A 14430-nucleotide genomic window follows, 5' to 3' on the forward strand; every position below is an offset into this window, starting at 1 on the left:
ACACACTTCTGCTGTAAGTGAAGCTGGATCATGAATGATTTGCGCAAACATAGACGGATATAATATGCACATCGGGAGGCGCATTCCCTTCACAAACAAACATAATCTACTGCATTTTCAGTGGCTCAGATGTCAGGAGTGAGTGACGAACACTATGTTCATTATTACATCCAGCAACACAACACCTCAATCGCTCAATCTGAGATATTATTGTCTAACTTACATCACAACAAACACAGTGGACCAACACCAGCAAATGACACTGGACCCCAAATCATCACAGACTGTGGAAACTTAACACTGGACTTCAAGCAACTTGGGCTATGAGCTTCTCCACCCTTCCTCCAGACTCTAGGACCTTGGTTTCCAAATGAAATACAAAACTTGCTCTCATCTGAAAAGAGGACTTTGGACCACTGGGCAACAGTCCATTTCTTCTTCTCCTTAGCCCAGGTAAGATGCCTCTGATGTTGGTGGTTCAGGAGTGGCTTAATAAGAGGAATACGACAACTGTAGCCAAATTCCTTGACATGTCTATGTGTGGTGGCTCTTGATGCCTTGACCCCAGCCTCAGTCCATTCCTTGTGAAGTTCACCCAAATTCTTGAATCGATTTTGTGTGACAAGCCTCTCAAGGCTGCGGTTCTTTAGGTTGGTTGTGCATATTTTTCTTCCAGACTTTTTCCTTCTACTCAACTTTCTGTTAACATGCTTACATGCTTGAACTACTTCAGTCTGTGTTGTGGGATTACAAATTTAAGGATCTGTTTAATATCTGCAGATCCCACATCCTAACACAACATATACAAATCTAAGGTGATCTACATTGTATTGGGCATTTAATGTAAACATAATGTCATCTGTTTGCAGAGTTTTAGTTCTCGTGACTTATCCTTGTGATGTTGATAGAGTCTTAGTTGCTGCAACTATGGTGCTCAAACCATTTGGTGATGTCATTATGATTGTTTGGATAGGTCTGCTGAGGTGTTACATTTGGGGGAAGGGTAACGTCCTGCATCCTCTGTTCTTGATCTGATCAAAGGATGTCACCTCTGAGTATCAATATCTCTAAGGCCCACCTACTAAATGTATATAAACTACAATGTATCACTGCCTTAGTTAGACTTTTGATGACTGCAGCACCATGCAGCGGTCTTCATAATACACTTTATTTTTAGGACATGATTCATACTCCTCAGAAAAACACAATTTATTTCTTAAAGTGTAAAACTATTATAATTAGAACCAACTACCAAATGTAAATAGCTCATTTGTTGACATTCTTACAAATGTTCTAAAGAAATATATAATTACAAATTTGTGAATATATGGTACATTTCATGATTGATTTTCACTGGATGTTTGCAAATCTTTCTTCCTGAGCTGGTCTCTAAAGGCCTTGCAGAAGATGAAGTATATTACAGGATCGAAACAAACATTTAGCACTGAAAGCAGGATAGTCAGCTCCTTCAGGATGTTAAATGTACAGTCACTGCTGAACACGTAAGGCAATCTCACCAAATGATAGGGCACAAAGCACACACAGAAAACTACCACTAGAACTAGCATGTTGCGTTTAGACTTGTTTAACTTATTGCTGCTGGATATGGTCTGTGTTGACAGCCGAGCTTCTCTAATCTTTTGCAGAGTCTTCCAATAAAGAAAAATCAAAGACATTAGCACAAACACAAAGACTGCAAAGGACACACAGTGGATGATTTTGTAAACCACTCTGAGGTTGTAACTGTGCAGGGACTCACAGCTAAATTTTGGATCAAGGTCCCAGGAAGTCTGGAAAAAGAGGATCAAATAGATGGAAGACATTGCTAACAAGGAAATCCAAGTTCCTATGGAAATGTAGCGGGCGATATGAACCGTCTGCAGAGCATGAGTCTCCAATGGTTGGACAATCTTCAGATACCTGAGATGATAGAAGGTATTCAAAATGCTTTCCTAATAATGTGCTAGTTAGAAAGTTTTGCGGCTAAACGCAGCTAAAGTAAACAATCTCTCAGAGCATGGCTCATCACTCCACAGAGAGAAGAGAGGGGCGGGGTGAGCAGAGCTCATTAGCGTTTAAAGCAACATCCAACAGAATGGACTGATTTCTGCAGAGCTGATTTTGACAAGGTAAAAAGGGTGGGTTTTTTTTACACTGTCATTGAGAAATTTTAACCAAAGTATGTTATAGACTTTTCATTAAGACCCTAAAGAATCATATCAACTTGTGGAAAATGAGTATCCGATGACCCTTTTAAGATGTTCACTAGCATAACTATTGCGCAAAGTTTGCACGTTGCTTGTGTGAATTCCATTGGCCCATCTGCATAGTTTAAAACAGAAATATTTTCAATAATATGACGTAAACACCTCTGACTTGTGGTTTGCGGGGGGTGGGCTGTGATTTTCCACTATGCCGCAGTCAGCAGGTAACAATGGCTTTTATTTTTCTCTCACTGGCTGCTGTTTACACTACATGCATTTCCTGTTACTGACTTGACATGAGCCTCGCTGCTCAATTTCTGATTGGCAGTCTGTTGCCAAGTGTCCAGCAGCAACAAGCAAAAACGGCTCCATTTCACACTGAACAAATTTAGCACCGCAATGTGGGGTTAACAATGCAAATGCAGTGCTAACCCTGCTCCGGAGCAGGGTTTCATAACCCTGGGTAAAAAGTGGTGCTAATTAGCTAATGAATTGCACTGGGCCTTGTTCGTTGGTAGTTGTGTGTGTGTGGGTGTCGTGCAAAGCTGTAAACTGTGAAAATGAAGTCTCAAACTCCAAATGAACTGAACAAGATTGACTCGAGCAAGACGTCAATAAATGCACGCATGTCACCTGATCCACAAATACGCGGAATTCTTTTTGCATGAGCAATTTATGATATAATAATGCAGAACAGAACATTTTTATTCGCAAACATGTCTGTATTTATACAAATCGCTGCACAATCATCTAATCCCGAATTCTACAGGCTCAAATTAAAAGGCATTTGTGTGTGGTTAGTTAGATACATGCATAAAATTTATGCATACATGGATAATGTGTGGATCTATTAAAGGGGTCATCGGATGCCCATTTTCCACAAGTTGATGTGATTGTTAGGGTCTTAATGAAAAGTTTATAATACACTTTGGTTAAAAATTCTCAATGGTAGTGTAAAACAACACCCTTTTTCTCTTGTCAAATTAAGCTCTGCAAAAATCAACCAGTTTTGATGGATTGTACCTTTAAATGCAAAAAGGTATTTCACTTCTCTCTGTGGAGTGACGAGCTATGCTTTGAGAGATTGTTTACTTTAGCACGTTAAGCAGTGAAACCTGCTAATTAGCACATTATTAGGAAAGGCGATTGCAGAGATTCATAAAAAACCCTTATACTCACTTCTGCTGTAGTTGAAGCTGGATCACGAATGATTTGCGCAAGCATAGACGCATTTATGTAGATCGGGAGGTGCATTCTCTTTATAAACAAACTCTGTAGTGACAAACGCGGATGCGCAGGGGAGAGACCAAAATAAAACAATGATAGCAAATTATAAGCACAAAATGAGGATTTGTAAAAAAGAATGTCGGAGGATTTCGATATAAACCAAGAGGAAACTGGTTTCCCTTTGCTAAAGTAAGGAAACTTTGCTTCCTTTGCTCCTGTAAACAAATGTTTGTTTGTGTCAGACTCACCTGCGCATATGCAACACCAATGTCTTATGTCATCCGCCTGGAACTACTTTCTTACATTTTAAATAAGGGTATTTTTCTTACAAAAATGCATCGATTCACTACAGGAGGCGTTTATTCAGCCCCCAGTGCTACGTGAGGCACTTTTTTTTATTATGGATGGATCCTCTTTATTGGACTTGTTTTGGACTGAAGAGAAACACCCGTCTATGCCATTCTAACGTTTGGAAGTGACAGGATAATTTTTAATGATGTTTGATAACAAAGTTCGGGAGGAGCACGATCAGATAATCAACTAATTTGGCTCAGGTGCAACTCGTCTAGCTAATCATCCAAACTAGCACAAGTCATATATATGCACACAGCCGTCTTACCTCCGTCATTCGACTGTTTTTTCGGCATCAAGCTTCTTTCAATCGCCAAAAAAATGTCTGAACTCGAGCTCTCCTCGTCCGACAACGAGCAAGACGCTCCACCGCAAGCCACCCGCTCAACGGCGCTGCCTTCTGCCGGCCGTAAGGCACTCCCTCCTCGGCCCGGTTCCACCGCCGAGCCCCAAGTCTCGACGCGTGGACGAAAGCCCACAAAGCCACTAGCTTCCATTCCTGCTCCTCGAAGGCACCGGCCACCTCCGCCATCAAGACCACCACTGCAATCCCCAGCATCGTCATATGCTTCGGCCTCGCCATCCATCCCTCCCATCGGGAAGTGGACCATCGTGGGATTGAGACAAGCACTGTCAAATTCAGAAATCAAGTTTTCCTGAAAGATGAGTAAAGCCAAACTTTATGACCTTTATGTCTCACTGGGGAAACTCCGGTTCACCCACATCCAAAAAGGTAGCTAAATCCCGCAAGTCCAAAGATCATCATGACTCTTCTACTTCATTTTCTTCCAGGTCTAGATCACATACCTCCTCTCTCATTCCCTTCCTCCTCTTCCTACACGCTTCCACAAGCTCCAGAGGCCAATCCGTGCGTGAGGCTGCCTCCGCAAACGGTCACGGCCCCTTCTTCTCTTCCTTCTATTCCCACTCTCCAGACTAAACCCCAATACACTTTATTCACAGCGGTCCCGGTATCCCGCCGAATGCTACCGCCCTGGAACCTCCTCCTGTGCCTAATACCGTCAAGGCTCAGATTCTCGCAGGTGCGGACGTTGATCTCTCATCTCTCCTCTCTCTGCTCCCTCCCGCCTAAACCCACAGGCAAATAGATTGTAGAGATTTCTCCGTAACGCTTAAAAACCCAGCTCCCAACTCGTCTCACACTCTCTCTTTCTCCGAGTTCGCTATAGCTTTCGGCCGCAACACAGAGATAATTTGCTCGGCTTTTCCCCATAGACGGTGCGAGCTTAATGATTATCTTGCGATCATCGCAGAGCTCACGCTGTCTTACGGCGGAGCAGACTTTTACACGTACCATAAATTGTTCTCGGCTAAATGTGCGGTACACGTTGCTCAGTGGAACCAACGCCCCTACTGGGGCGCTTTGGACTCCGATCTCCACAACAGGGTATTTTTTAGTTGCCGAAACATTTCGTGCGCAGTCTGCCGGTCAATAGCTCACTCGACCATCACAAATCAATCCTGCTATATTACCCTGCCCTGAACTGACACACGTCAAATCTACCAGCTTCATCCCTCATTCTGCAACCGCAAATCCCATATCGATGTCTAGAAGAGGAGCTATCTCTTTCTCTGACAACCAGCAAGTCTGTGATAACTTTAACAGAGCAAGGTGTGTCAGGCACCAATGCAAGTTTCTCCACGTCTGCAGTTTTTGTGGCGGGGCTCACTCCCGCACAGTTTGCCCAGTCTTCAAAGCTACCAATAAAAAAATCTAGAAAGTACTTGTCAACTCCAGTCAATATTTCTCGTCTATCCTCTGAACATTCTCACCACCCAGATACTAACTTCACCCACTATCTACTCTCTGGCCTCAAAGACGGCTTTAACCCCGGCATTACATGCCCGTTCTCGCGGAACATAATTTGTAACAATCTTCAATCCGCACTCGCAGAGCCGGATACCGTTGATGATCTAATCAAAAAACAAGTCGAGTCCAGTTTCATGATCGGGCCGTTCGATACTCCCCCCTTCGAAATTTTTTGCGTCAGCCCTATCGGAGTGGCCACCAGGAAATTTTCAGGGAAAAAAGCGTTTGATAATCGATTTGTCAGCACCTCGCAATGCCCCTTTTTCTAGCATAAACAGCCTCATACCCCTCGAGGAATATTCCTTGCGCTACCATGACATAGATCAAGCGATCTCCCTGATCAAAAACATAGGTCACGGTGCATAGCTGGCTAAAGTAGACATCACCGCTGCCTTCAAAGTGATGCCTATTCACCCAGACTCATGGCATTTATTCGGGATCTGCTGGCGCGGGAAGTTTTATTTCTCAGTACGCCTAACTTTTGGGTGCAAAAGTAGCCCAAAAATTTTCGACATGTTATCTGAAGCAATTTGCTGGATTCTCTCTAACAACTATTCAATTCCTCACCTAATCCACCTGCTCGACGACTTTCTTATCATATCATCTCCCGATGCAATCCCAGCCGCAAACATCACAACAGTTAAGAGGCTTTTCGCGGAGATAGGAATCCCTATCGCGCAGGAGAAATCCCTAGGACCGACTCAATTCATCGAATTTCTGGGCATCAACCTAGATTCAATCAAATTCCAAGCTTCTCTGCCAAAAGAAAAAACGACAGAATAATCTTAGTGGCTTCTTCCCTGGCTGAGAGCCAAAATTGTTCCAAACGCGATCTTCTATCCTTGCTCGGTCACCTTAATTTCGCAATGCGCATAATCCCCCAAGGCCGCCCCTTTATCTCCCACCTCCTCGCACTTGCACGCCCTAGACGATCAAATTATCATAAATCAGGCGTGCAGTAATGAACTCCGTTTATGGATTACCTTTCTTAAACAATGGAATGGTTTAACCTTCTTCTACAACAATCTGGTCGCTCTCCCCGACGATATTCAACTGTTCACCGATGCAGCCCCTTCCGTCGGTTTCGGGGGATTTTACCAAGGGCGCTGGTTCGCGTCCTCATGGCCCCCCCAAATGCTCGGCTCGCCCCAGTCCTGAGCTCTATTCGAACTCTACCCACTAGTCGTCGCTGCCTTTTTGTGGGGAAAAAATTGGACGTCAAGCAGCATTTTAGTTTACTGCGACAACGAAGCGACCGTTCACTGCATAAACAAAGGCCGTTCTCATTCCCCCGCTCTTATGCCGCTTCTAAGGCGTCTAATCTGGATTTCAGCACACGATCAATTTATTATGACTGCTAGACACGTTCCTGGATCCAGAAACCAAATCGCTGACTCTCTTTCTGGTTTTATGTTTCAGAAATTCAGAGCGCTGGTTCCGGAGGGGGACCCATCGCCAACCCCAGTACCTCCCTATTCGCAACTCGTATTCCCTTAACTCACCCTCTTAAACCCCTCCTCGATGCGTCACTCGATTCTATCCTCCAAGCAGTTTCACCCAGGACCATCAGCTCATATCTGACAGCTTGGAGACGTTTTAAAGCATTTCACCTCTCCTATAACTTGCCATTTCCAGATTTTTCCCTCCTCGCAATTACTTCATTTATTTCCTACCTCAGCTCAGTTAAGAACCTCCAAGCTGGGTCTATTAAAGGTTACCTAAGCGGGGTTCAATTTTTTCACAAATTAATCTTCGGTTTCCCCTCTCCCGAGATAAATAATTCTCAAACTTCTCTCCTAATTAAAGGAATTCAGCGTTCACAACCTCAAAGCCCAGACCCCAGACAACCTATAACGTTGGACATCCTAACAAAGTGCATCCAAAATCTCCGCTCAGGGTACCATTCGACCCATCCTTAGCTTTCTTCGGTTTCCTGAGATACTCAGAAATCTCCATATCCTCTAAATTCAACCCCAAAATCCACCCGACCATCTCAGATCTGTCCATACTTGACAGTGAAACCATCACCTACTTCATTAAGCAAAGCAAGACAGATCAAGATAAGAAAGGCCACTTCATATACATCTTCAATCTTCCATCTCCAATTCAACCATATCAGGCTCTTCGTTCCTACTTACATCTCAGGAACACCCAATCTAAATCCCCCCATGACCCCCTTTTCATCGATGACTCTGTCCAACCTGTGACGCGCTTCTGGTTCCAGAAGCATCTACAATGCGTCCTCGCTCAATCAGGCTGCCCTGCAGAAAAATTTTTCCAGCCACTCATTTCGCATCGGGGCAGCAACTACAGCAGCTCAAAAAGGCCTCTCACAGCATCAGATCCAGGCCCTTGGTCGATGGTCGTCAGATGCGTTCAAAAGCTACATTCGGTCTAGTCATCTTCACATAAAGGAAGCCCATCTAGCCATGATCAGGTAAAAAAATATATAAATAAATAAAAAAAATAATAATAATAATAAATAAATAAATGAAAAAAATAAAAATAAATACATAAATTCCCCTTCAGCCGTCATTTTGAGTCTTACTGCTTATCCAGCATCGGACGGGGCTCTCCCTCCCAGTGCAGAAGGGCCACGGCTCCCTTCGGTCGTAGTGTGAGCCCTCTCTCCGTCGTCTCGAGTTACACTGCGTACTCAGCGTCGGACGGGGCTCTCCCTCCCGGGGCAGCAGAGCCACAGGCCCCCTTCGGTTGCAGTGAGAACCCTCCATCCGAGGCATCAAACCACGCTTCGTATTCAGCTGCAAGGGGGACTCTCCCTTCCGGTGCAGCAGAGCCGCAGCTCCCTTCGGATGCAGTGAGAGTCCCTCCATCACTCGCTTTGAATTTCTTTACTTATTTAACATCAGACGGGGCTCCCCCTACCGGTGCAGCAGAGCCGCGGCTCCCTTCAGTCGCAACATGAGTCCCCCGTCTGTTGGAGTTACGCTGCGTACTCCGCGGCAGATGGGACTCTCCTTCCCGGTGCAGCAGAGCCATGGGAGCCAGAGAAGGTAGAGCTCCTTGAGGGGACATTCTGACAAAGAGACGCAAAGAGGCACCAAAATGTTCAAAAGAGGCAAAGCCATTTTTACTAAAATGGCTATAACTCATGAACGGAATGACATATCATCACCAAACTCGGTACACATGTGTAAGAGCTCAATCTCTAGTCAAATAACAAAAATTGCGGGGCTTGACCACTTGGTGGCGCTATAAGATGGAAAAAACATAAAAAATGTCTATAACTACACACCCGTTAGTCCAATCGACCTGACAATTGGTATGTAGTGTCTCTGTCCAATGTGCCACAAGGGTCTATGAGGACATTTGTTTATCTCAAAAAAACATGGTCGCTACTGGCCAATGAAATTTGAGCACCTATTAGACAAGTTTAACGGAGGTCAATTGGAAAGAAACTTACTGGGCATGTTTGACTCATGGCCCTAAAGGTCTGTAAGAATTTTGAAAGAAATCAACCACTAGTTGGCACCAATGAGATGTTTCAACAATAATCAAAAAAATGTTGAATTTTGGAATTGGTGAGAACATGTGTCAGATGACTCTTAACAAGCTTGCAGCTATATTTAGGGGCCAAGCACCAGAGGTGCGGTGGCACCTATTGTATCCGTTGGCGTTATTATTATTCCGCTTCTTCTTCTTCTTCTTCTTCTTCTTCCTCTTCCGCCGCAAGTCTATGGCAGCCCATAGAACCGCTTGCGGGAAAGTTGTATAATTTTGCACACTGATAGAGGACAGTCCCAACATTAACCATAGCAAGTTTGGAGTCTCTAACTCAAACTCTGTAGCGCCACCACTTGTCCAAACTTTCAAAAGATTTATGCTAATAACGTTTGAACCGTAAGTCACACAACAAAAATTCTTTTTTCCTCTGATTCCTTGGCTTATGCCGAGTTGAATGGACACCAAAATTCAAAAATCGTAAGGTTTAGTTTTTTTCGCTATTCTCAATTGTTCGTAAAACCTACTTTTTCGAACTCGTCCTAGGCCGTTGCACCGATTGTCACAAAAATTGATCCAGATCATCTTCAGACCACGCTGGCAAAAAGTTATGGAATTCAAGTCGATTCGTCCAGCCGTTCACGAATAACACGCGAAAGAATTCTATGAAAAGCTAGCAAAAATCAATGTGAGGCTATATCTCCGTAACAGTTTGGCATATTGACACCAAACTTGGTGTGTGTTATAACAAGCATGACCTGAGCCTACCTGCAGTGTTTCGGTGCAGTGCCCCCTAGTGGTCAGAAGATACGAAAAATGGCTATTTTTCTTTATAACGTCTGAATGATTTGTCCAAAATCACAAAACTGGTCTCTTTAGATTCGGTGTGTCATACCGAGTCGAACCATATCCAATTTTCCCATGTCAGCCATTTTGGGTGTCGGCCATTTTGAATTTAGCTTTAAAATGCTGTATCTTGAGAACCGATTAGCGTATCGTTTCGACATTAATTACAAAAATGTTCGGTACCATGCCCTGAATGTACATAAAAATTTTGGGGCCAGTGCCACCTTGTGGTCAAAAGTTATAACGAAATTTCAAAAATTGCTAATAACTTTTGCGTACATTAGCCTATTGAAATGAAACTGATTTTGATAGATTCCTTCGGTCGTGCTGAGAACACCGATACCAATTTTGCCAATTTTGGCTGAACTTCCTGTCCGCCATTTTGATTCATGTTGAAAACCTACTTTTTCGAACTCCTCCTAGACCGTTAGTCCAATTTTCACCAAATTTGACTCTTCAGACCATGCTGACAAAAAGTTATGGATTTTGTGTCGATACACGAAACCGTTTTCGTTTAGCGCATCAACGAATTTACTGGAAAGATGCCAAATTGCATCCGAGTCTGTATCTCTGCAAAGCTTTGACATATTGACACCAAATTTTATATGTGCTATTGTCACCACACTCTGACCAAGCCACATCAATTTGGTAACAGTGCCACCTATGGGTCAGAAGTAATACGCCATTCACTAAACATTAATAATGAAATTTACAAAAATGCTAATAACTTCTGTTTACATTAGCCTATTGGAATGAAACTGACGCCAATAGATTCCTTGGGTCAAGTCGAGAACATTCATACCCATTATGCCGAAATTGGCCAAACTTCCTGTCCGCCATTTTGATTAATGTACAAAACCTACTTTTTCGAACTCCTCCCAGACTGTTAATCCGATCTTCACCAAATTTGACTCAGATCATCTTCAGACTATGCTGGCAAAAAGTTATGAATTTCGTGTCGATATACAAAACCGTTTTCATTTAGCGCATCAACAAATTTGCTGGAAAGATGCCAAACTACATCTGAGGCTGTATCTCTGCAAAGCTTTGACATAATGACGGCAAACTTTGTGTGTGTCATTGTCATTTCACACAGAACATGTCACATCAATTTGAAAACAGCACCACCTGTTGGTCAAAAGTGATAAGCCATTAAATTTTATTACGACTGGTTGTATTTATGATTTTTCAGCCATTTCAACTGATATTATCCTAAAATGGCTTAAGTTACTCACTGTTGTAGTCGGTCTGCTGCTCCTTGCCGTGCTTAACTCCTCATTCTGCCTCTTTTGTGCTTGGCCCCGCAATTGCTGCTTGCAGCTATATTTCTGATTGGATTTGTCTGAAAGAAGGAAGTCACACACACCTAGGATGCCTGAAGGGTGAGTAAATAATGGGCTAATTTTCATTTTTGGGTGAACTATCCCTTTAATGCACACATACAAATATATCAACTCAGGCTTTTCCAAAAAAAGGGCCTGACATGTCTAAAAAATGTTATTCCTTTGCTTCCTGCACATTCTGTAGCACTTTTTACATATCGGCAGTTCATAAATGAAATGGCTGTTGAGTGCCACTAAAAGGTTGCTTTTATTGAAAATAATATACTATCTACACCAAACCCACCTTAAACCTTAAAATTATTAACAAAGGCAACCCTGCTGATTAAAAAAAAAAAGAAACCATCACAGAAATTCTAATGGTTTCCACTACAAATACTGTTACAAACTATCAACTTTTAACCATTAAACCCATTACAAAATTGTATTCTGTAGTGTGTTTTTGGGACATATTCCATATTCCAGGATTTAGTGGTTTTAACAAGCCACCAATAAAAGACACCCAATTACCAGTAGAAACCCAAGGGTCCATTACACTTTCCAATAAACCAATACAATTCCCATTATAACCAGTAAAACCGTTACACATTTTGTGATCTCTGTTTTTTTTTTGTTTGTTTGTTTTGTTTGTTTGTTTGTTTCTTAAGCAGGGAAATGTGAGATAGATTTTTTTTTTTTTAGCTTGCTTCTACAAGTATTGTGTGTTGTAATTCTCCTATATGGTTGTAAATGTGTCCTGAGTGTTTTTAGCACTTTGCAATGTGATTTCTGTTCTGTATTTTCTCTTTCTTATGATATCTGTAAGTCTGATCACCTAGACAAATATTAGCACACCTAGCAAGCTCTACATATAATGATGATGATATCATGAACCACATACAAATAATAACATTGTTTTGTACTGTAAATGTAGGTGTTGGGTGGAGCTGTATACCTGTTTGCAGCAATAATGTCCATGAAGAGGATGCTTGCATACATGTTTATATAGAATTCTATTGCTCCAAAGCTGCAGTAAATGTGGTGTATTGTTATGGAATAGGTAGCATTGTGTGCAATGTGCAAAGGTAAACAAAGACAAAGGAAGAAGTCAGCTGCAGCCAGGTTCTTCATGTAGACCATGATGCTGGACTGGACACGCTGATTGGAACAGAAATAAACCCGCATTGTGATGCTGTTAAGCACCAGACGAGAAACACTAGTGAGTATGCAAATATGAAAGCAGGGTGGGCTGAGACCTCTGTAACTCCACAGGAAGCTTGAGTTATGTTGGTCATGTTTGGTTTCATTTTATCCCTTGGGGAAGTGGTGAAGACGGTTGCAGACACTGTAGACTCCATCTAGATAACCAAGAGCAACAGATAATATTTATTCAGATTTTCACAGAATTATCATTATTTGGAAATAATGAACTGGGAAATATATATTGTATCTGCAAACTATTAATAAATTAATAATTTTGGCAGAAATGACATTAAATATATTTAAAACCATTAGTTGGTATATACATGTTTTTTTTTTTTCCTTTTTGTTTTCACACGGTAACACCCATGGCTGAGTAGGATAGTGACATTCTTTTTGATCCGTTTATCATCAAACATATTTTCAGGCTTTTGTTTTGCAGAAATATAATTACTATTGGTTTGCTTCTTTGCTGATTTTATTATTTGATTTCTTTTTTGTTATATATGCTCTTAGTTTTGTTAGTTTTGAATCAGTGACCTTGAAAGTGTGACCTCCCTGTTTATCTAAACTCTCTTAATTTGATGTTTGGAATTTGATGACATACTCAATCTGTCATTATGTAACTACTGGCTGATTAATTGCAATTCAGGGCCTAGCTGTCCTTTACAAATGCTGGTGGAGTTTCCTGTACGGAGCGTGTCTTGCTGCTTGCAACCACCTTTCGCATTTTGTGTGTTGTCAGTACATGTGGTTTCAGGATGTATTCTACTTTTCAAACTAAAAAAGTGTTGCAATCCACTAAAGTCTATAGTCTATTTATAATCCTAAAGCATAAGAAGCAGAGATAAAATAAATTACTCATAAATTTTTATTTAAAAAAGATATTGCTTTGGTTCACTGATTGGCATGTGTTTTTATACATTAGAGTGTACAACATGTTTTAACCCTATAAAAACCTAATTGACCTATTGGTAAGCCCCTCCCTCCCCAATGGCAGTTGAGTATCAGTTGCATGGGGAATGGAACCCGGACATCTTTAAGTTTCAGCGCCATAGAGAAACATTGGAATGTCCGAAGCTTTTATTAGTCTGATGGTGTTTATGCTACAAAATGGAAAAACAATGTGTACTTAAAGAGTGCAGATGCAAAACCAGCTAAATCCATCTGATGTTTTTCTTTAAAATGAGCGTTTCTTTCTGGCTACTTTGTATAGGTTTGTATGTAAGTAATGGCACTTGTGATTGGGCTGAGGCTGGAATTTAGCGAGTTTGAAGTAAAAGTATTTGATGGACTTATAATATGTGTCAGGAGCATTCACTCAGTATCATTATCTCATTTTTGACCAAGATGGCTTTTAGCTGGTTTTGCATCTGAACTCTTCACTTGTAACACTAATTCCAGGTGTCCTGAGATGATGGGCAATAAAATTTATGTTATTCCATTTCCTAAACCCAACCAAAACAGAGCAAAATGTCCCTAAGTATTCAACCCCAAACCCAACGAAGACAAAAACACTAATTTTCTAGGTGTCATACTCTTATTAAATTGTATCTTTTCATCTACTCAAGCAGAATGTTAATGTCATCTTATGCTTTAGCAAGGTATCACTGGCTAAAACTAACTAACGTTAAAGTTTGTGAGTCCATGGTAACATACAAACCTAAATAACAAACTATTCTCACATCATGTACAAAGTAGGTGTCATAATACAGAGTAATTACTTAATTAAGTACTTAGTAGTAGCCATTGTACTTACATAAAACAAAATGCACTTACCATGTTACTAAGTTATGGAACAGCCTGTAGTTACAGTTTGTAAGTATGTAGATGTAATAGGCAGCCACTGTTACACATATGTAACAGACTTAATCTGTTACACAGCTACATATGTAACCAAGGCTGTTGCATATGTGTTGCACACTTTAAACAACATAATTAAAAATGTAAGTACACAGACATATGATACTTAAAATACAATGTATCAAGA

At 41.5% G+C, this 14430-nt stretch overlaps 1 pseudogene; it reads right to left on the bottom strand.

Annotated features, from left to right (window-relative positions):
- Positions 1–1337: 1337 nt before the first annotated feature.
- LOC127162087 (P2Y purinoceptor 14-like) lies at positions 1338–12535 on the bottom strand (annotated as a pseudogene).
- Between the last annotated feature and the right edge of the window lie 1895 nt (positions 12536–14430).

The sequence above is a fragment of the Labeo rohita genome, unplaced genomic scaffold (genome assembly GCF_022985175.1).
Source record: "Labeo rohita strain BAU-BD-2019 unplaced genomic scaffold, IGBB_LRoh.1.0 scaffold_833, whole genome shotgun sequence".
NCBI lineage: Eukaryota > Metazoa > Chordata > Actinopteri > Cypriniformes > Cyprinidae > Labeo > Labeo rohita.